The sequence below is a fragment of the Symphalangus syndactylus genome, chromosome 23, assembly GCF_028878055.3.
Source record: "Symphalangus syndactylus isolate Jambi chromosome 23, NHGRI_mSymSyn1-v2.1_pri, whole genome shotgun sequence".
NCBI classification, from domain to species: domain Eukaryota; kingdom Metazoa; phylum Chordata; class Mammalia; order Primates; family Hylobatidae; genus Symphalangus; species Symphalangus syndactylus.
This window is the reverse complement of record NC_072445.2, coordinates 40,750,026-40,771,563: the sequence shown is the minus strand read 5'-3', so window position 1 is coordinate 40,771,563 and position 21,538 is coordinate 40,750,026. Positions and strand designations below refer to the sequence as shown.

Here is a 21,538-nt window from a genome sequence, read left to right as displayed (position 1 = left end):
GTCTAGGAGTCCACGGCGACAAGCAGAGGCAGGAAGCGGAGACCAGATTTCAGCCAGAGGCTGCCAATGATGAGCCTCAGGAAACTCTTTATCAAAGCCTAGAAAAGCCAAAGGTGGGTCCGAGAGGGAAGAAAGAGACAAAGAGATGGGAAGAAGCTGGAAATAGGACACTTAGAGTGGGAAGAAAAAAGACCAAGAGAAAGTGAAGAGGGAGCAGCAGCGCTCTGGGAAGGGAGCGTTGAAGGGGTGGGGCACGTTTGGAAGCCTCTGTGATTATTTGGGGAAGGCTGATTTTCTAGTGCCTTGGGCTGGGCTCATGCAGGTTACCTTCCTACCCAGCTACCTTCCTAGCTGTTCTGCCCAGGGAGCCCCTTCTGCCAGTCCCCAGCCTCCTGCCCTTCTTCCTTATATACTTGGAGTGTGTGGAATGCTGCTCACCACTCTGGGGCAGCTGGAGACTGAGATAACTCCCTCCCTGGAATGTAGGGAATTTGGTGTGCTGGAAAGAGAGAAAGAGAGAGGGAGAGAGAATGCACCTTGCAGCAGCACAGCCGGGTTCTGGATGGGCTCCATCTCTGAAAGAGAGGGACAAGAGGGTTGGGGAAGGGGTGGCTGCTGGTCTTAGTGAAGGGTCCCCGAGGCACTAGCGTGTCCTCACATTTGTGCTGCCTGCTTCCCAGAAGACGCAGCACATGGGGGAAGTGGTGCCAAGGGCACAGCCACCAGCCACACTGTAGAGCTTGGACACCTGGGGCAGGATATTCAGTAGTCAGCCTGGGGACCTCCAAAGATGCTTTCCCATTCCTTAGCCTGTCAGCCTTGGTGGGGACATCACTTTCCTCCTTATCCTTCAATGGGGAGATTCAAGACAACATCCCTGAGCTGGAGGAAACCCAGCCTCACCTCCTCCTTCCACTCCTCATCTCCTAAGCTCCCCATCAGCAGTGTCTGGGGTATGGAATGTGGGGAGGCAAGGAAGACAGCTCACCTGGCCCAGGCTTCAATGCTCAGCCCCTCTTATTCCTTCTAGCAAGAGCTTCTTGCAAATACCTCAATTTTTTTTTTTCATCTTCTGCAGCTGTTGCTCAACTGTCAACTTGTTACTTGAGACCATGAATGTTGGTTATAAGAATTTGTCAACTTTTTAAAAAAATAAAAATGATGTTTGTCCACTTAAAGTTTTAAATTCTGTTTTTCAGAGGAGTTTTTTTTTTTTTTTTTTTTTTTTTTTTAGACAGTCACCCTCTGTTGATATGGCTCTGATGAGTGGAGGAACACCAGGGCTCTTGTCTCACTTCGCATTAGGTAAGATTGACACCAACACACGTGGAGTGGTTTTAAGGAGCAGAGAGTTTAATAGGCAAGAAAGAAGGGAGAAGTAAGAAAGAAGAAACTCCCTTGTACAGAGATAGAGGGAGGGGGGCTCCAAAGCCGAGAGACGGAACCCCGCACTTAGGTAATACCAGCCAGCTATATTGGATGGGTGGAGGATGCAGTGTCTGATCTGCGTAGGGCTCAGGGGATTGGTTTGACCAGGCATGTCATTCACGTAGCCAGTGAAAAAGCTGGCCCTCCCACCCTAGCCTTTTAATATGCAAATGCAGGGCTGCATCATGTTCCACACATGTGGGGATATGTGGGGGCGGCCATGCTGCCAGGCACATGTAGGGGCATGGGCAAGAGGACAAAGGTGGGAATAGCCATGTTGGGTGGACCCAGTTTCTAACAGCTGGCATTTGCCTATCAAAGGTTGCTGGCCCAAGTCTAAGAGCCAGGGCTTTCATGCTAGACAAGAGCTGTGAAAAATTTTCCATGGACCCTTTTTCCTTTCTATCTACCTAAAATAATTTCTTAATAACTCCTACCTCACTGTAGCCTAGGTTGGAGTGCAGTGTGGCACCATCTCGGCTCACTGCAACCTCCACCTCTCAGGTTCAAGCAATTCTCTTGCCTTAGCCTCCCACATAGCTGGGACTACAGGTGCCCGCCATCAAGCCCGGCTAGTTTTTTGTATTTTAGTAGACAGGGGTCTCACCATGTTGGCCAGGCTGGTCTTGAGCTCCTGAGCTCAAACGATCCACCTGCCTTGGCCTCCCAAAGTGCTGGGATTACAAGCATGAGCCGCTGTGCCTGGCCTTTCATAGGAGATTAATGGCTGATTTTACCCACCAACCTGGTGATCATGAACCAGCCATCTATAACCTTATTGATCTAGCTCAACCCATTATATAAAACTGTGCTTGGATTGTATGGAATGCTACACACTTACAATTAAAGATATTTAGAGCTAGGCATGGTGGTCACACATGTAATCATAGCACTTTGGGAGGCCAAGGAGGGAGGATTGTTTGAACCTGGGAGTTCCAGACCAGCCTAGGCAACATAGTGAAAACCCATTTCTTTTTTCTTTTCTTTTCTTTTCTTTTTTTTTTTTTTGAGACGGAGTTTTGCTCTTGTTGCCCAGGCTGGAGTGCAATGGTGCGGTCTCGGCTCACTGCAACCTCTGCCTCCTGGGTTCAAGTGATTCTCCTGCCTCAGCCTCCTGAGTAGCTGGGATTGCAGGCACGTGCCACCATGCCTGGCTGTTTTTGTATTTTTAGTGGAGATGGGGTTTTACCATGTTGGCCAGGCTGGTCTCGAACTCCTGACCTCAGGTGATTCACCCCCCTCGGCCTCCTAAAGTGCTGGGATTACAGGCATGAGCCACCACGCCAGGTGGGGGTAGGTGGGGAAGCCCATTTCTATTTGAAAAAAAAAAAAAAAAAGGCCAAGTGTGGTGGCTCATGCCTGTAATCCCAGCACTTTGGGAGGTCAAGGCAGGCGATCACCTGAGATCAGGAGTTCGAGAAAGCCTGCCCAACATGGTGAAACCCCGTCTCCACTAAAAATACAAAAAATTAGCCAGGTGTGGTAGCACGTGCCTGTAATCCCAGATACTCGGGAGGCTGAGGAAGGAGAATCACTTGAACCCAGGAGGTGGAGTTTGCAGTGAGCTGAGATCCTGCCACTGCACTCCAGCCTGGGTGACAGAGGGAGACACCATCTCCAAAGGAAAAAAAAAAAAGAGAAAGTAAAATTTGTACTTCAATTCAGAGATTATAAGCAATGTATATTTGACTTTGTAGCAGTGGTCACTATTGTACAATAGCTACTCAAACCTAGCAGGCAGAGGCTGCAGTGAGCCAAGATAGCTCCACTGCACTCCAGCCTGGGTGACAGAGTGAGACTCTGTCTCAAAAAAAAAGAAAGTTACTCACTCATTTGTTCTGCAGAATCCATTTATTGCTGTGTTCACAGTAAAGGAAGCATCAAGATGGCAAAGCTCTTTGATGAAAAGCCAGGCGTACTCACACACACAACTGAAAAAGTTCTGGAAGTAGGAGAAAACATCTTTAAGGCATATAGGCTAAACTTATATAAATATTGTTAGTGTTTGCCAAAACAGGGATAATCTAGTAAAATCAGAGATACAAAGCCAGAACAGAGAATTGATAAGTAAAAAATTGTTAAGAATGTATATTGGGTGGGTGCGATGGCTCATGCCTGTAATACTAGCAATTTGGAGGGGCTGAGCGGGGCAGATCGCTTGAGCTCAGGAGTTCAAGACCAGCCTGGGCAACCCTTTCACTACTGAAAATACAAAAACAAACAAACAAACAAACAAAACCCGGGCGTGCTGGTGTGCACGTGTGGTCCCAGTTACCCTGGAGGCTGATGTGAAAGGATCGCTTGAGCCCAGAGCATGGGGGTGGGGGTTGGGAGGCGATGTTGCAGTGAGCCTGGATTGCACCACTGCACTCCAGCCTGGGTGACAGAGCGAGACCCTGTCTCAAAAAAAAAAAAAAAGTATCAAAAGGCCTAGGAATTTGTTCTCCAGGTAAATCTGCCCTGCCTCATCTCTAACCTTTATGAAATCACCCAAATGGAGACATCATAGCAAGGCCCCGACAAGGAAATGACAGGAATGTAGGTGGATAAGGGACTGGAATACTGCAGCACAACACTAACTACAGGTTTCAGTCCCAATGAGATTGCCCTCACTTCCGCCGTCAGCTACAAGTGTGGAGGTCCCCAGGCTACTCGTTCCTCTGACCAACTGGCTACAAATCTCGGGGGTACCCACAACTCCCTCGGGTTTGATAATCTGCTAGAACAACTCACCAAACTCAGGAGAATGTTGTACTTGGGATTATAGGCTTGTTACAAAGGATTCAAATCAGGAGGACCAGACTAATGAAGACACACGTAGGGCGAGGTCTGGGCAGGTCTCCCATGCAGAGCTTCTGTGTCTTCTCTCTGTGAATCAGGCTGTGTCACCCTTCTGGCACATGGATGTGTTCACCAACCAGGAAGCTCCACCAAACTTTGGTGTCCAGAGTTTTCATTACATAGGCACAATTGATTGACTCATTTGCCACCGAATTGAACGCAATCTCTAGTCCTCCTACCCTTCATGGAGGTTGGGCTGGCTCTAAGGCCCAATCCTTTTATCGTATGGTTGATCTTTCTGATGACCAACCTCCCATCTTGAGTTCTCTCTTAGCATAAGCCCAGGAGTGATCCAAGGGGCAGGAGGGAAGGAAGTACAGCGGGCATGAGAAGACTTTTGAGAGGTATGGATGTGTTCACTATCTTGATTGTGGTGACGGTCATAGTATACAAATATGACAAAACTGATCAAAGTGCACACTTTAAGTCTGTGCAATTATGCCTCAATAATTTTTTTTTTTTTTAAGAATGGCCAAGTGGTAGAAAGCCTGCAGATGCTGTTCCAGAGCTGTGCCCGTAGCTCCGGGCCAGGTCACAGGTATAACCTGCAATAAGAAGAGACAAGAGTCTGAGGGCTGACCATCTATGGGCCCACAAGTTAAGGAAACCAAAGTTTGGGTGCACAAATCATTACTGGAAAGGGATCCTGATCCAGTCACTCCTCAAGAGAGGGTTCTTAGACATTGTGCAAGAAAGAATTTGGGGTGAGTCCACAGATAAAGTGAAAACAAGTTTATTAAGAAATAAAGGAATAAAAGAGTGGTTACTTCATAGGTGGAATGGCCCTGAGGGCTGCTAGTTGGCTATTTTTATGATTCTTTCTTTCTTTTCCATTTTTTTTTTTTTTTTTTGAGACAGAGTTTTGCTTTTGTTGGAGTGCAATGGCGCGATCTCAGCTTATTGCAACCTCTGCCTCCTGGGTTTAAGCGATTCTCCTGCCTCAGCCTCCTGAGTAGCTGGGTTTACAGGCATGCACCACTCCCGGCTAATTTTGTATTTTTAGTAGAGATGGGGTTTCACCATGTTGGTTGGGCTGGTCTCCAACTCCTGACCTGAAGTGATCCGCCTGCCTTGGCCTCCCAAAGTGCTGGGACTACAGGCATGAACCACAGCGCCTAGCCAGTTATTTCTTGATCATAAGCTAAACAAGGAGTGGGGTATCCATGAGTTTTCTGGGAAAGGGATGGGGATTTCCTGGAACTGCCGCTTCTTCTTCCTTTTAGATCATATAGGGTAACTCTGGGACATTGCCATGACATTTATAAACTATCTTGGTGCTGGTGGGGGGTGACTTTTGGCATGCTAATGCATTTTAATTAGCATGTAATGAGCAGTGAGGATGACCAAAGTTCACTTTTGTCACCATCTTGGTTTGGGCTGGCTTCTTTACTGCATCCTATTTTATCAGCGAGGTCTTTGTGGCCTGTATCTTGTGCTGACCTCCTATATCATCCTGTGACTAAGAATTCCCAGCCTCCTGGGAATGCAGCCCAACAGGTCTCAGCCTCGTTTTACCCAGCCGCTATTTAAGATGGAGTTGCTCTGATTCAAACATCTCCGACAAAATCACTGATTGAGTATAGAGTCCCAACCAGGCAGTTATTGAAATTTTGTTTTTTTGTTATTACAGCCTAGCCTAATCTAACTAAAGAAAGGGGGATCAGGAAGCAACTTTATTTTCACTTCACCATGTCCCTTTAAATCCATTTTGTGGGATTTCTTCTCCTTTTGCCCCGAGATGAAATTTGGAGCAAGCCCCATGAACTTTCTAGTCTTTTGTAGGTAATCTAAGGTCATCGGGTTACTCCAATTCTTCAAGGAGTTTAATAAGTAATTAAATGGTCCAATCTCATGTAATAGTAGAAACTTCAAACTTTATTTAAATTTGAGATTTCTTCCCTTACTTTATGCTATTTACAGACCAGCCACCCTCAATGGGAATTGAGGTGTGTGGTGACCTCTGATTTCCCACTTTGTGCTTTGTGGCGGAAATTGCAGTTGTCCCCAAATATTCATTCTCCTCTTCTTCCTGATTAGTAGGACTCCCAAATTTTTGCTGGATTTATGGCCAGCCCGAAACAAGACTACATTTTCCAGTATCCCTTGCAGCCAGGTGTGGCTGTGAGACTAACTTTTGGCCAACGGGTCTGAATCAAAACGACATAAGCAACCTTTTGTTCTGCCCTCAAACAGCATGGGTGGCATTAGTTTCCCCTTTCCCTCTTTCCCTGGCTGGAATGCTGACCCAGCAGATGTGGAGAGCCATTTCAACCTTTCAAGAGAGAGCAGCCCTCGAGGCAATGGCAGAGCAGCAAGACAGAAGGAGCTGGGGTCCCCAACACCACGGAGTCACTCTATCCAGCCCAAGACTCCTGATGTTGGAACTATTAATGAGAGACACGCTTTGTCCTTCGACATACAGTTTTTCTCTCAGCCGCTGAACCTGGATGCTACAGACACAGGTTCACTGTGTATGCATGCTTCTATCCCTCTTCCCTCATCTTGCTAACTTGGACCCTGGACATGTCCAGGGTTCCAGTGGTGAGGGGGAGAGGCCAGGAGGTTTCATTGCACTAGAATTACTGTGAGATGGCAGAAGCACTGCCTGGGTCGTTAGGCATAGCTGATTCTTCCTTGCATCAGGCACTTCCGTGGATTTTTCTGAGCTAACACCTTCCCTTTGCTACAATTTCTCATCACCTAATTCCTTGAGGCGGACAAATGCCCTTCCTTAGGCTGGTCAACTATATTTCTTTCTGCAGCTTCTAAGAGTCTGGCGATTCATCCCTCTATTAGGATCACCAAACCCCTTCAGGTGACCCTTTTAGACAGAGTCTAAGGCCATCCCCTGCCATCTCTCTCTTATGCTGGCCCCACCTGTGGTCCACAGGAAACATGAATCCAGTGCCCCTGGCAATTGTGGAAGGCTGGCAGCCCTGAAACCCAGCTACCTCCCTTGTTCCACCATCAGGACAGGTAGCCAGACTCCTGGTGTTCTTTTTTGTTGTGTGTGTGTCCTTGTGTGTATATGTGTTTTTCCATTTCCAGAAATGAACCAGCTAGCTGCTCACCCTGTCCTCCAAGTTGCAGGAACATATATTCAGCTCCCTGACAGGTACCACTGAAGGCCCTTTCCTGGGGCTTGAAGAAATATCCTCACTGAATTCAATTTCCTCAAGTAATTGAAGATCTTCCCCTTTCCTGTTCCACTCGATAGCCCCCACTTTATGGGGACACTCCCAGGCTGGGGACTGGAGAGGTGCTCTGCTACCTAAGGACTCTGGCCCGTCTCATTTTTTCCCCCTCTCTTCCATTTAAGAGGAGATTCAACCTTTTTAGAAGCTCACTGTTTTGAGTAAGAGCCACTGTTTGCCAGATCCCAGCCCCCTCTGCCTCTACCATGTGCCTCATCTCTTCTATAGCTGCAGAGGAATTAACATTCTCGGAAGATCTAGTGAAGCTGCCTTCACATTCTCTTTCTGTTTTAACTTTCAGCCCACCTCAACCTGAGGCCACAGGCAGCTGGGCTCCACCAGTGCCACTGCCACCATCCCAAAAGGCCAGGGGCTCTTATCCCAGTAGTAGTAATTAGTCTGTGATGCAGAATTCATAGTATTTCAACAATAGGTTCCAAATAAGTAACCTGAGCATCCCTGGGTCTTGCTCACCTACGGGAATGTGCAAATGGGGCCACCTTAAGGTAATAACATTTCAGTGCCTCCTTCTCTGCCCAAGTATTTCTGGGGGTCTGAGAGAAATCTCACTTGTGCTCCTAAATCCAGGCACCCAGGCCAACGGCAACTCTCTCTCCATCGCCTGCTGAGCATTCCCCCAGGGAACTGGAGCCCTTCAGGCATCAATTCTGCATTGGGCAGAGCAGTGTCTATGTCCAGTGGGGAAATGCCTTTCCCTCTCTTTTGTGTTCCTGTTCATGAAGGGGCCACCCAAGCAATGCCGGTGCGCTCCAGCATCATGCAGAGCTTGTAGAACCACAGCTTCTATGTTGACCTTCAGCTTTCTTTTTGCTTCGGATGGAGGCAGGACTGGACTAAATGTGGTGACAAACAACATTCACTTACTCTTTTATTCAACACAGATTTCCTCAATTCCTTATCCATGCTAGCCACATGATGAACATGATAAACAAGATAAACGTGGTCTCTGTGCCCATGGAGTTTATGGTCTGGTGCAAGCTCAAAAAGCGGTATACACATACACAAACACAAACAAAAAAGCAGTTATGATTTAATGTCCAAGACTTTGTTATTGGTTCAAGTTTATCATGCATGGATGCTTCTTCTGCTTGGATGAGTTTTGTGCGTGCAGCTTGTCAACTCTCAGGCAAACAAACAGACCCTGTCAACCCACTGCGACCCCACTGCTCCCGGGCTGCCTGCTGGGGCCCAGTGAGGGAGGTTAACTCTTACTGTGCTAAAGTGTCTGATTTGTTTCAACACTCTTAACAACCAAAGAAAACACTGATTGTAGCTCTTAAAGAGCTTTTCTTCCTTCCCCATTCCACACTATGGATTCCAAACTTCAGACTTTATGTAAATTTGAAGCGTCTGGCCGAGCGTGGTGGCTCATGCCGGTAATCCTAGCACTGTGGGAAGCCAAAGCGGATGATTGCTTGAGCTCAGGAGTTCGAGACCAGCTTGGGCAATGTGGTAAAACCCCGTCTCTACCAAAAATACAAAAATTAGCCAGGCATAGTGGCACACGCCTGTAATCCTAGCTACTGGGAGGCTGAGGAAGGAGGATCACTGGAGCCCAAGAAGTCAAGGCTGCAGTGAGCCATGATCATACCACTGCACTCCAGCCTTGGAGACAGAGCAAGACCTTGTCTCTAAAACATAAAATAAAAATAAAATAAATACATTTGAGGCTTCTTCACTTACTTTGTGCCATTTACAGGCCAACTGCTCCTGGTGAGAATGGAGGTGTGTAGTGATCTCTCATTTCCCACTGTGTGTTTTGTGGCAGAAACTGCTGTTGTCCCCAAATATCCATTTTCCTCTTTTTCCTTATTAGTGAGACTCCCAAATTTTTGCTGGACTTGTGGCCATCCTGAATCAAGACTACATTTCCCAGTATCCCATGCTGTGGGACTAGCTTTTAGCCAACATGATCTGAATCAAATGATGTGAGCAACCTTTTGTTCTGCCCTCAAATGGCAGGGGTGATGGCAAAAATTCTGGCAGCAAAAATAGATGATGTGGCCAGGCATGCTGGCTCACACCTATAATCCCAGCACTTTGGGAGGCTGAGGTGGGCAGATCATCTGAGGTCAGGAGTTCGAGACCACCCTGGCCAACATGGTGAAACCTCATATCTACTAAAAATACAAAAATGAGCCAGATGTGGTGGCGCCCACCTGTAGTGCCAGCAACTCAGGAGGCTGAGGCAAGAGAATCACTTGAACCCAGGAGGCAGAGGTGGCAGTGAGAAGAGATTATGCCACTGCACTCTAGCCTGGGTGACAAAGTGAGACTCTGTCTCAAAAAAAAAAAAAAAAAGAATGGTGAAGGCCTATATATTAGTCTGAAAAAGGGGTTTTTCAGAAACCCCAGAAAAAGGGGTTTAATGGACTCACAGTTCCATGTGGCAGGGGAGGCCTCACAAGCATGGCAGAAAGCAAAAGGCACATCTTACATGGTGGCAGACAAGAAGAGAATGAGAGACCAAGTGAAAGGGGTTTCCCCTTATAAAACTATCTGATCTTGTGAGACTTACTCACTACCACGAAAACAGTATGGGGGAAACCACTCCCTGTGATTCAATTATCTCCCACTGGGTCCCTCCCACAACACATGGGAATTATGGGAACTACAACTCAAGATGAGATTTGGGTAGGGACACAGCCCAACCATATCATTCTGCCCCAGCCCCTCCCAAATCTCACGTCCTCACATTTCAAAACCAATCATGCCTTCCCAACAGTCTTAACTCATTTCAGCACAAACTCAAAAGTCCACAGTCCAAAGTCTCATCTGAGACAAGGCAAGTCTCTTCCAACTATGAGGCTGCAAAATCAAAAGCAAGTTAGTTACTTCCTAGATACAATGGGGGTACAGGCATTGGGTAAATATAGCTATTCCAAATGGGACAAGTTGGCCAAAACAAAGGGGCTACAGTTCCCATGCAAGTCCAAAATCCAGTGAGGCAGTCAAATCTTAAAGCTCCAAAATGATCTCCATTGACTCCATGTCTCACATCCAGGTAACACTGATACAAGAGATGGGCTCCCATGGCCTTGGGTAGCTCTGCCCCTGTGGCTTTGCAGGGCACAGCCCCTCTTCTGCACTTCTGCACTAGCTGCACTAGCTGCTTTCATGGGCTAGTGTTGAGTGTCTGCTGTTTTTCCAGGCACACAGTGGAAGCTGTGGGTGGATCTACCATTCTGGGGTCTGGAGGATGGTGGCCCTCTTCTCATAGCTCCGCTAGGCAGTGCCCCAGTGGAGACTCTGCATGGGGGCTTCAGCCTCCCATTTTCCTCCCGCAGTGCCCTAGCAGAGGTCCTCCATGAGAGCTCCACCCCTGCAGCAAACTTCTGCCTGGACATCCAGGTGAGATCTAGGTGGAGGTTCCCAAACCTGAATTCTTGACTTCTGTGCACCCACAGGCTCAACACCATGTGGAAGCTGCCAAGGCTTGGGGCTTGCACCCTCTGAAGCCATGACCCAAGCTGTACATTTGTCTCTTTTAGCCATGGCTGGGATGCAGGCACCAAGTCTCTAGGCTGCACACAGCAGGGGGGCCCTAGGCCTGGCCCACAAAACCATTTTTTCTCCCTAGTCTCCAGGTCTGTGATGGGAGGGGCTGCCGCAAATGTCTCTGACATGCCCTGGAGACATTTGTCGCATTGTCTTGGTGATTAACATTTGACTCCTCATTACTTATGCAAACTTCTTCAGCTGGCTCGAATTTCTCCTCAGAAAATGATTATTTTTTGGCTGGCCATGGCGGCTCATGCCTGTAATCCCAGCACTTTGGGAGGCTGAGGCAGGTGGATCACTTGAGGTCAGGAGTTCAAGACCAGCCTGGTCAGCCAACATGACGAAACCCTGTCTCTACTAAAAATACAAAATTAGCTGAGTGTGGTGGCATGCTCCTGTAATTCCAGTTACTTAGGAGGCTGAGGCAGGAGAATTGCTTGAACCTGGGAGGCAGAGGTTGCAGTGAGCCAAGATCATGCCACTGCACTACAGCCTGGGTGACAGAGCTAGACTCCATCTGAAAAACAAAAACAAAAAAGAAATGGGTTTTTATTTTCTATCACATCGTCAGGCTGCAAATTTTCTGAACTTTTATGCTGTGTTTCAGTTTTAAAACTGAATGCTTTTAACAGCACCTACATCACCTCTTGAATGCTTGCTGCTTAGAAATTTCTTCTGCCAGATACCCTAAATCATCTCCCTCAAGTTCAATGTTCTGCAAATCTCTAGGTCAGGGGCAAAATGCCACCAGTCTTTGTGGTAAAACATAGCAAGAGTCACCTTTACTCCAGTTGCCAACAAGTTCCTCATCTCCATTTGAGACCACCTCAGCCTGGATTTCATTGTCCATATCATTATCAGCATTTTGTTCAAAGCCATTCAACAAGTCTCTAGGAAGTTCCATACTTTCCCACACTTTCCTGTCTTCTGAGCCCTCCAAACTGTTCCAGTCGCTACCTGTTACCCAATTCCAAAGTTGCTTCCACATTTTTAGGTTACTTTACAGCAGCACCCCACTCCCAGTACCAATTTACTGTATTAGTCCCTTTTCACGCTGCTGATAAAGACATACCTGAGACTGGGTAATTTATGAAGAAAAAGAGGTTTAATGGACTCACAGTTCCACGTGGCTGGGGAGGCCTCACAATCACGATTGAAGGCAAAAGGCATGTCTTACATGGTGGCAGACAAGAAGAGAATGAGAGACTAAGTGAAAGGGGTTTCCCATTATAAAACCATTAGATCTCATGAGACTTATTCACTACCATGAAAACAGTATAGGGGAAACCGTGCCCATGATTCAGTTATTTCCCACTGGGTCCCTCCTGCAACACATGGGAATTATGGGAGCTACAATTCAAGATGAGATTTGATTGGGGACACAGCCAAACCATATCAGTTTATAATTCCAGCACTCTGGGAGGCCAAGACAGGAGTGTCACTTGAGGCCAGAAGTTGGAGACTTACTTGGGCAACATAGGGAGACTTCCTCTCTAAAAGCAAACAAAAAACCAAGTTATCCAGGCATGGTGGCATGTTCCTGTAGTCCTAGCTATTCCAGAGGCTGAGTTGGAAAGATCATTTGAGCCCAGGAGTTCAAGGTTGCAGTGAACCATGATTGTGCCACTGTACTCCAGCCTAGGCAACAGAGCGAGGCCCTCTTTCTCTCTCTTTTTTTTTTTAAAGAAAAGGAAGAAGAAAAAAAGAAAAGAATAGGGTGATGAGGAGGCTGGCCAAAGTGGTGATAACCTCTTGCACTATGTCCTAGTAGCTGGTAGCAGGGGAGCCAGGAGGTGTAGCACTCTGCCTGGTAAAGCAGTCTGTCAGGGTCTATTTGCCTGAGAGTTGACAGGCTGCAAGCACAAAAATATAAAAGGGGGCCAGGGTCTTGCTAATCTTGGGGGAGAGTCAGCGCAGCTCAGTGCAAGGACTTGGGAAGGCAGGGAACTTTGAGAGAAGGTAAAAAGGAGGTGGATTCATGGAGAGGGAAGGGGAAAGTTGAGGGTTGGGGAGGTGTGGTGAGGAGCTGAGGTCTTGGAGAGACATTCTTTGTTGGCCTAGGGACATCACATAAACACCTCTGTGCATGGTGGGAGGGACCGGCTCCTCCCCAAACACTGTTTAGATTTTGGCCTTGAAAACCATGACTACTAACATTCCTTGGGTTTTCTGTGAGTGTGACCAGTCTCCTCAGCTCCCAGCTGGCACATAAAGGAGATGTGTTCTTTTCTTGCCAATGTGAGGCTACAGGATCTCATGAGGAACATCCCATGAACAAACAGTACTGTTGAGCACTCACCTGCGTCTCGTCCTAACCTCGGTCCTCCCCCAGCACACTCCCAGCTCTATGGCCTGCAGTTACAGACACACTCGCAGACCAATGTGAGGAGCTAATTGCCCAGAGAAACCCATCAGAGGCTTCAGCTACGCCTGACAGTCATCCGGGGTTAAACACCAGCCTGGAATTTTAGCTTCCTGTCCAGGAAAAACCAAATACATAAATCACTTCTCTCTTTTTTTTTCTTTTTTAATGGAGTCTTGCTCTGTCACCCAGGCTAGAGTGCAGTGGTGTGGTCTCAGCTTACTGCAACCTCTGCCTCCCAGGTTCAAGCAATTCTTCTGCCTCAGCCTCCTGAGTAGCTGGGATTACAGGTGCGCGCCACTACGCCCAGCTAATTTTTGCATTTTTATTAGAGACAGGGTTTCACCATGTTGGTCAGGCTGGTCTGGAACTACTGACCTCGTGATCCGCTTGCCTCGGCGTCCCAAAGTGCTGGGATTACAGGTGTGAACCATTGCACCTGGCCTAATAATTTATCTTACTACTAGAATTTCAGGCTTCCTTTTTAATTTGCTTGCTTTCTTGTTGGTCTGTGACTTGGAACACAGGACCTTTCAATACCTCTGATATGGGCGCCATCCAAATCTCAAGTCGAACTGTAATTCCCAGTGTTGAAGTGTTGGAGGAGAGGCCTGGTGGGAGGTGATTGGATCACGGGGGCAGATTTCCCCCTTGCTGTTCTCGTGATACTGAGTGAGTTCCCACGAGATCTGGTTGTTTGAAAGTGTGTAGTAGAGCTGGGCGTGGTGGCTCATGCCTGTAATCCCAGCATTTGGGGAGGCTGAGGTGGGTGGATCACCTCAGGTCAGGAGTTCGAGAACAACATGGAGAAACCTCGTCTCTACTAAATACAAAATTAGCCGGCATGGTGGCACATGCCTATAATCCCAGCTACTTGGGAGGCTGAGGTAGGAGAATCACTTGAACCTGGGAGTTGGAGGTTGTGGTGAGCCGAGATCGCGCCATTGCACTCCAGCCTGGGCAACAAGAGTGAAACTCTGTCTCAAAAAACAAACAAACAAAACAAAACAAAAAAACAAAGTGTGTAGTACCTCCCCCTTCACTTTCCCTCTCTCCCACTCCACTGTGTGAAGAAGGCGCTTACTTCCCCTTGCCCTTCTGCCCTGATTGTAAGTTTCTGAGGCCTCCCCAAGCATGATTCTTGTACAGCCTGTGGAACTGTGAGCCAATTAAACTTCCTTTCTTCATAAATTACCCAGTCTCAGGTAGTTCTTTATAGCAGTGCTAATACACCCTGTTACAGGACTAATACACCTTCCCTCTGCTAAGTGTCTATTGATCCGAAAACATATGCTATAAAACATTAAAACGCTACTTGAGACCATGTGTTTCTTTTATCAAGTGAGAGATTCCTTTATAATTTGGATAATTTCACTCCGTTTGCAAGTAGGATGCTCTAGAACTGACGTTATAAAGTCAGTTTAATGATTTAAATCCCATTGTGGAGAAAATAGATCTCTGCAGAAAACTACATCCCCGCCCTTTCCTAACTTCCCAATCAAGGGGGGCTTCCTGCTGAGCCTGGAGAATGCCTCTAAGAAGGTGACTAATGTACCATATCTGGCCCCTAGTGTGGGCAGCAGGCAAGTAGTCAGGTGCCTTCTCAAGTGGAGAAAGTTGAACGCTATTTTCCAGAGACATTGGATGTGAGGGTGATCTGGCTACGACATCTGTCACCCCAGTGATTGCCACTGTTGATTCTGCTGATCTGGCTGGCTAGGTGGTGTCCCCTTCCTCCCTCACCACTCCATGTGCATCCCTCCCGAAGCTGCGTGCTCAGTTGAAGAGGAGGACCATCCCCAATAGAGGAGGAGCAGTCTTCAGCTAAGGGTATATGAGTAGATGCGCTCCCCTGCTAGAATCTCCAAACAAGCTCTCAAGGTCCAGAGACATGATGTGAACTTCATGTCTCAATTGATGATCACGTGGTGGTGTGGTGGTGCAGATTGTGTCTTTGATGCGCAGCAGGATTCGGGCAGTACAGAGGATGATGTCAGCATATCACCATCATTCTCAGATGGGGCAGGTCATTATGAAGTCCTTGACTCTGGTTTCCCTGGAGTCTAGCTGAGAGGTGCATGAGATATCCCTTGGGTACCTCCCTCCTCCCGCCAAGGTGAATGTCTCGTCAACAAAATCAGGCTAATAGAAGTCTCAGGTTGTCACTTTTGGTGCCTTGAATAGGATATTTGTGTGAGAGCCTCTTTGATTAACCCATTGCCAGCCCCCTCCCACCCTGACCTCTGAACCTTCACAATATCCATCCCCTACCCTCCCCGCTGACCAAGTGGCTCTGGATCCCAGTCAAGCGCTAAAAATCTGCTATTTGTGCTTAGGTTAGCTTTACCCATTGCTTAATGGCTCTGAGGTTCATGGTGGAAGATCTCTAAGGGGGGCAGTTTTGCTGCTCCTGGGATGGAACAGGCATGATGGTGATCCATCCACCTGCAAGTTCTGGTTTCCCAGTACGTATATGATTTAGAATTAGAAGCACATAATACATAGCCTTGTTACTGGCACCCCTTCCCCTAGTCTCGCTTTCCCTTTGTATTAGGCCATTCTTGCATTGCTATAAAGAAATACTTGAGACTGGGTAATTTGTAAGAAAAGAGGTTTAATTGGCTCATAGTTCTGTAGGCTGTACAGGAAGTATAGCAGCATCTGCTTCTGGGGAGGCCCCAGGAAGCTTTCAGTCACGGTGGAAGGTGAAGGGGGAGCAGGCATCTCACATGGCGGGAGCAGGAGTGAGAAAGAGTGATGGTAAAAGTGCAACACCTTTTTAAATGACCAGATATCACAGGAACTCACTCACTATGGTGAGTACAGTACTAAAGAGGATGGTACTAGACCATTTATGAGAAATCTGCCCCCATGATCCAATCACCTCCCACAAGACCCCACCTCCAACGTTGGGGATTACATTTCAGTATGAGATTTGGGCAGGGACACGGATTCAAACTATATCACCTTTCATATCATCCTTTATAAAACTATGCAAATCTGATCATGGATTCAATTTTTTTTTTTTTTTTTTTAAGGCTTCCCAGTGACTACTTAATCTTATGACCCAAATCTCTTTGCATGGCAGACAAGTTGCTGGAGAAAGCCTGTCTGGCTGGGTTCAGTGGCTCACACCTGTAATCACAGCACTTTGGGAGGCCTATTCAGCTTGCGCCTAGGAGTTCAAGACCAGCCAGGGCAACAAAGAGAGACCACTGTTTTTCAAACAAAACAAAACAAAACAAAAATTAGCCAGGCGTTGTGGTACATGCCTATAGTCCCAGCTACTGAGGAGGCTGAGGTGAGGGGATCACTTGAGCCCAGTAGGTTGAGGCTGCAGTGAGCTGAGATCACATCACTGCACTCCAGCCTAAGTGTCCGAGTGATACCCTGTCTTGGAAAAAAAAAAAAAAGAAAGCCGTCTGATTTCATGAAAGGTTTTTTGCAGGAGATGCCTTTAGTGTCCACAAAACAGCCATCCTCTACTTCCTTACTGAAAAAGCTTTCATGAATTTTATTTATTTGCCATTTCAGTGCTGCTTTCTCAGATACAGGCATAACCTGGAGATATTGCGGGCCCAGTTCCAGTTCATCATAATAAAGGGAATATCTTGGTAAAGTAAGTCACTAAGTTTTTGTTTTCCCAGTGCACATAAAAGTTATGCTTACACTATACTATGGTCTATTACGTGTGCAATAGCATTATGTCTTGAAGTACATACCTTAATTTTAAAATACTTTATTGCTAAAAAATGCTAATGATCATCTGAGCCTTTGGAGAGTTATAATCCTTTTGCGGGTGGAGTGTTTTGCCCTGATGTGGATGGTTGCTGTCTGATCAGAGTGGGGGCTGCTGAAGCTTAAGTGGCTATGGCAATTTCTTAAATTAAGACAACAACAAAGTTTGCCACATAGATTGACTCTTCCTTTTGTGAGAGATTTCTCTGTAGCATGTGATGCTGTTTGATAGCATGTTACCCATAGTAAAACTTCTTTTGAAATTGGAGTCAATTCTCTCAGACCCTGCCGCTTCTTTATTAACTAAGTTTATGTAATATTCTAAGTCCTTTGTTGTCATTTCAACAATGTTTATAGCATCTTCAACAGGAGTAGATTCCATCTCAAGAAACTACTTTCTTTGCTCGTCCACAAGAAGCAACTCCTCATCTATTCGAATTTTATCATAAGATTGCAGCAATTCAGTCACATCTTCAGGCTCCACTTCTAGTTCTCTGGCTTTTTCTACCACATCTGCAGTTACCGAAGTCAGGAACCCCTCAAAAGTCATTTATGAAGGTTGGAACCAACTTTTTCCAAACTTTTGTAAATGTTGATATTTTGACCTCCTCCCATGAATCACAAGTGTTCTTTCTCTCTCTCTCTCTTTTTTTGAGATGGAGTCTTGCTCTTGTTGCCCAGGCTGCAGTGCAACGGTGCGATCTCAGCTCACTGCAACCTCTGCCTCCTGGATTCAAGCAATTGTCCTGCCTCAGCCTCCCGAGTAGCTGGGATTACAGGCGTCTGCCACCACGCCTAGTTAATTTTTGTATTTTTAATAGAAATGGGATTTCACCATGTTGGCCAGGCTGGTTTCAAACTCCTGACCTCAGGTGATCCGCCTGCCTTGGCCTCCCAAAGTGCTGGGATTACAGGAGTGTGTCGCCATGCTTGGCTAATTTTGTATTTTTAGTAGAGATGGGGTTTCACCATGTTGGCCAGGCTGGTCTGGAACTCCTAACCTCAGGTGATCCACCCACATCGGCCTCCCAAAGTGCTGGGATTACAGGTGTGAGCCACCGCGCTCAGCCCACAAGTGTTCTTAATGGCATCTAGAATGATGAATGCTTTCCAAAAGATTTTCAATGTATTTTGCCCAGATATGTCAGAAAAATCACTATCCATTGCAGCTATAACCTTACAAAATTTATTCTTACATAATAAGACTTGAAAGTTGAAATCACTCCTTGATCCATGGGCTGCAGAATGGACACTGTGTTAGCAAGCATGAAAACAACACTTATCTCCTTGTACCTCTCCATCAGAGCTCTTGGGTGGCCAACTGCATTGTCAATGAGCAGTAATATTTTGAAAGAAATCTTTTTTTTCCTGAGCAGTAGGTCTCTCAACAGTGGGCTTAAAATATTCAACAAACCATACTGTAAACAGATATGCTGTCATTCAAGCTTTGTTGTTCCATTTATAGAACACAGGCAGAGTAGATTTAGCATAATTCTTAAGAGCCAGAGGATTTTAAGAGTGGTAAATGAGGATTAGGTTCAACTTAAAGCCATCAGCTATATTATCCTCTAACAAGAGAGTAAGACTGTCCTTTGAAACTTTGAAGCCAGGCATTGACTTTTCCTCTGTAGCTATGAAAGTCCTAGATGGCCTCTTCTTCCAATATAAAGCTATTTTTCTACATGGAAAATCTGTTGTTTAGTATAGTCACCTTCACCAATTATCTTGGCTAGATCTTCTGGATAACTTGCTGCAGCTTCTCCATCATCACTTGCTGCTTCACCTCGCACTTTTATGTTATGGAGCTGGCCTTCTTTGGTTTGGGTGGCAAGGAGAGGAGGTTGGGGTTTGTTTTTGACATACAAATCACTTTTTAAAACTTCAACAATAACAAATTAATACTGCATGTGTGTGTGTGTGTGCACGTGTGTGTGTATATATGTGTTTAAGAGAGAAAATAAATGTTTCTTATTGTTTGAAGCTATTTACTTTTGGGGCAATTTATTATGCAGCAATAGATAACAAACACAATGGATTTTCACTAAATTTTAAGGTGTTTTTTTTTTAATTAAAAAGTGACTTAAAATATATGCTATGTGGCATACAGCGTATCTAATTTAGTGGTTCTGTGGTATCACCTCAAAGAAATTAGCAGTTTTACACCAGAGCAAATTAAAGTGATGTACAATGTGAAGCTTGGAAAGATACTCTACACCTTTTAAGATATTGTGAATATAGAAAACAAACAGTAATTGCAAGTAGGAACCTTATATAGGAAGTTATAACTGTGAGCACTTCAAATTACAATAACTAACTTGCCATCCAGCTGCTTCTTACACGGGCAACTCCATAGAACCATTCTTAAGGCTCATTACAAACATATTTATGTCATTTGGTAACAGGGAACAATGTAGGGTTCAGCTAGTCTTTGACACAAAAATATCATTAATTTGTTGTTGCAGGAAGTCACGGACCCTGAGCGGAAGGACCAGCTGGAGCCAAGGCAGAAGAACATAAATTGTGAAGATTTCATGGACATTTATCAGTTCCCCAAATTAATAATTTTTATTTAATTTAAATTTAATTTAAATTAATTTAATTTAAATTTAATTTAAATTAATTTAAATTAAATTTAATTTAAATTAATTTAAATTAATTTAATTTAAATTAATTTTAATTTAAATTAAATTAATTTAAATTAAATTAATTTAAATTAATTTAATTTAAATTAAATAAAATTAAATTAAATTTAAATAATTTATATTTAAAATTTTATAATTTTATAATTTTATAATTATATTTAAATTTTATAATTTCTTATGCCTGTCTTTACTGCAATCTCTGAACATAAATTGTGAAAATTTCATGGACATTTATCACTTCCCTAATAATACTCTTATAATTTCTTATGCCTGTCTTTAATCTCTTAATGTTGTTAATCTTTGTAAGCTGAGAATGTATGTCACCTCAGGACCACTATTGTACAAACTGGTTGTAGAACATGTGTGTTTGAACAACATGAACTCTGATTGTAAAACGTGTTTGAACAGTATGAAATCAGTGCACCCTGAAAAAGAACAAAATAACAGCAATTTTCAGGTAACAAGGAAAGATAACCATAAGGTCTGACTGCCTGCAGGGTTCGGCAGAGTAGAGCCATATTTTTCTTCTTGCAGAAAGCCTATAAACAGATGTGCAAGGAGAAATATCACTGAATTCTTTTCCCAGGAAGGAATAACCCTGGGGAAGGAATGCATTCCTGAGGGGAGGTCTATAGATGGCTGCTCTGAGAGTGTCTGTCTTATGTGGTTGAGATAAGGACTGAAATATGCCCTGGTCTCCTGCAGTACCCTCAGGCTTACTAGGATTGGGAAATTCCAGCCTGGTAAATTCTAGTCAGGCTGGTTCTTTGCTCTCGAACCCTGTTTCCTGTTAAGATGTTTATCAAAACAATACGTGCACAGTGAGACATAGACCCTCCTCAGTAATTCTAATTTTGCCTTTGCTTTGTGATCTTTATTGCCCTTTGAAGCATATGATCCTTGTGACTTACTCCTTGTTCGTACATCCCCTCCTCCTTTAAAATCCCTAATAAAAACTTGCTGGTTTTGCGGCTCGGGGTTGTCATCACAGTCCTACTAATATGTGATGTCACCCCTGGAGGCCCAGCTGTAAAATTTCTCTCTTTGTACTCTTTCTCTTTATTTCTCAGACTGGCCAACACTTAGGGAAAATAGAAAAGAACCTATGTTGAAATATTGGGGGCTGGTTCCCCCGATAATTTGTCTTCATACTTCACAGGGTTTTATGAAGGTCAAAGTAAATAATGTGAGGTTTTGGCAACACAAAAGAACTATACAGATGTATCACTGTGATTGTATATCAATCAAGAAAGTTCTGCCAGGTGTGGTGGCTCATGCCTGTAATCACAGCGCTTTGGGAGGCTGAGGCAGGCGGATCATGAGGTCAGGAGATCGAGACCATCCTGGCTTACACGATGAAACCCTGTCTCTACTAAAAATACAAAAAGTAGCCAGATGTGGTGGCACGTGCCTGTAATCCCAGCTACTTAGCAGGCTGAGGCAGGAGAATCACTTGAACCCGGGAGGTGGAGGTTGCAGTAAGCTGAGATCGCGCCACTGCACTCCAGCCTGGCAACAGAGCGAGATTCTGTCACAAAAAAAAAAAAAAAAGGTCAAGTTTTGCCATGGTTAAAAAAATCTTTAATTTTTTTTTTTTTGAGACAGAGTCTCGCTCTATCTCTCAGACTGGAGTGCAGTGGCATGATCTTGGCTCACTGCAACTTCTGCCTCCTGGGTTCAAGCAATTCTCCTACCTCAGCCTCCTGAGTAGCTGGAATCACAGGCACCTGCCACCACCCCCAGCTAATTTTTGTATTTTTAGTAGAGATGGGTTTTCACCATATTGGCCAGGCTAGTCTTGAACCCCTGAC

At 45.3% G+C, this 21,538-nt stretch overlaps 1 long non-coding RNA gene across 1 annotated transcript; it reads left to right on the top strand.

Moving 5' to 3' along the window:
- The first annotated feature begins 1,238 nt into the window (after positions 1-1,238).
- LOC134735716 (uncharacterized) lies at positions 1,239-19,629 on the top strand. The gene is made up of 3 exons (XR_010119123.1): positions 1,239-1,305; positions 16,882-16,966; positions 19,548-19,629. It is a non-coding gene; the product is annotated as an uncharacterized lncRNA (long non-coding RNA).
- The last annotated feature ends 1,909 nt before the right edge of the window (positions 19,630-21,538 follow it).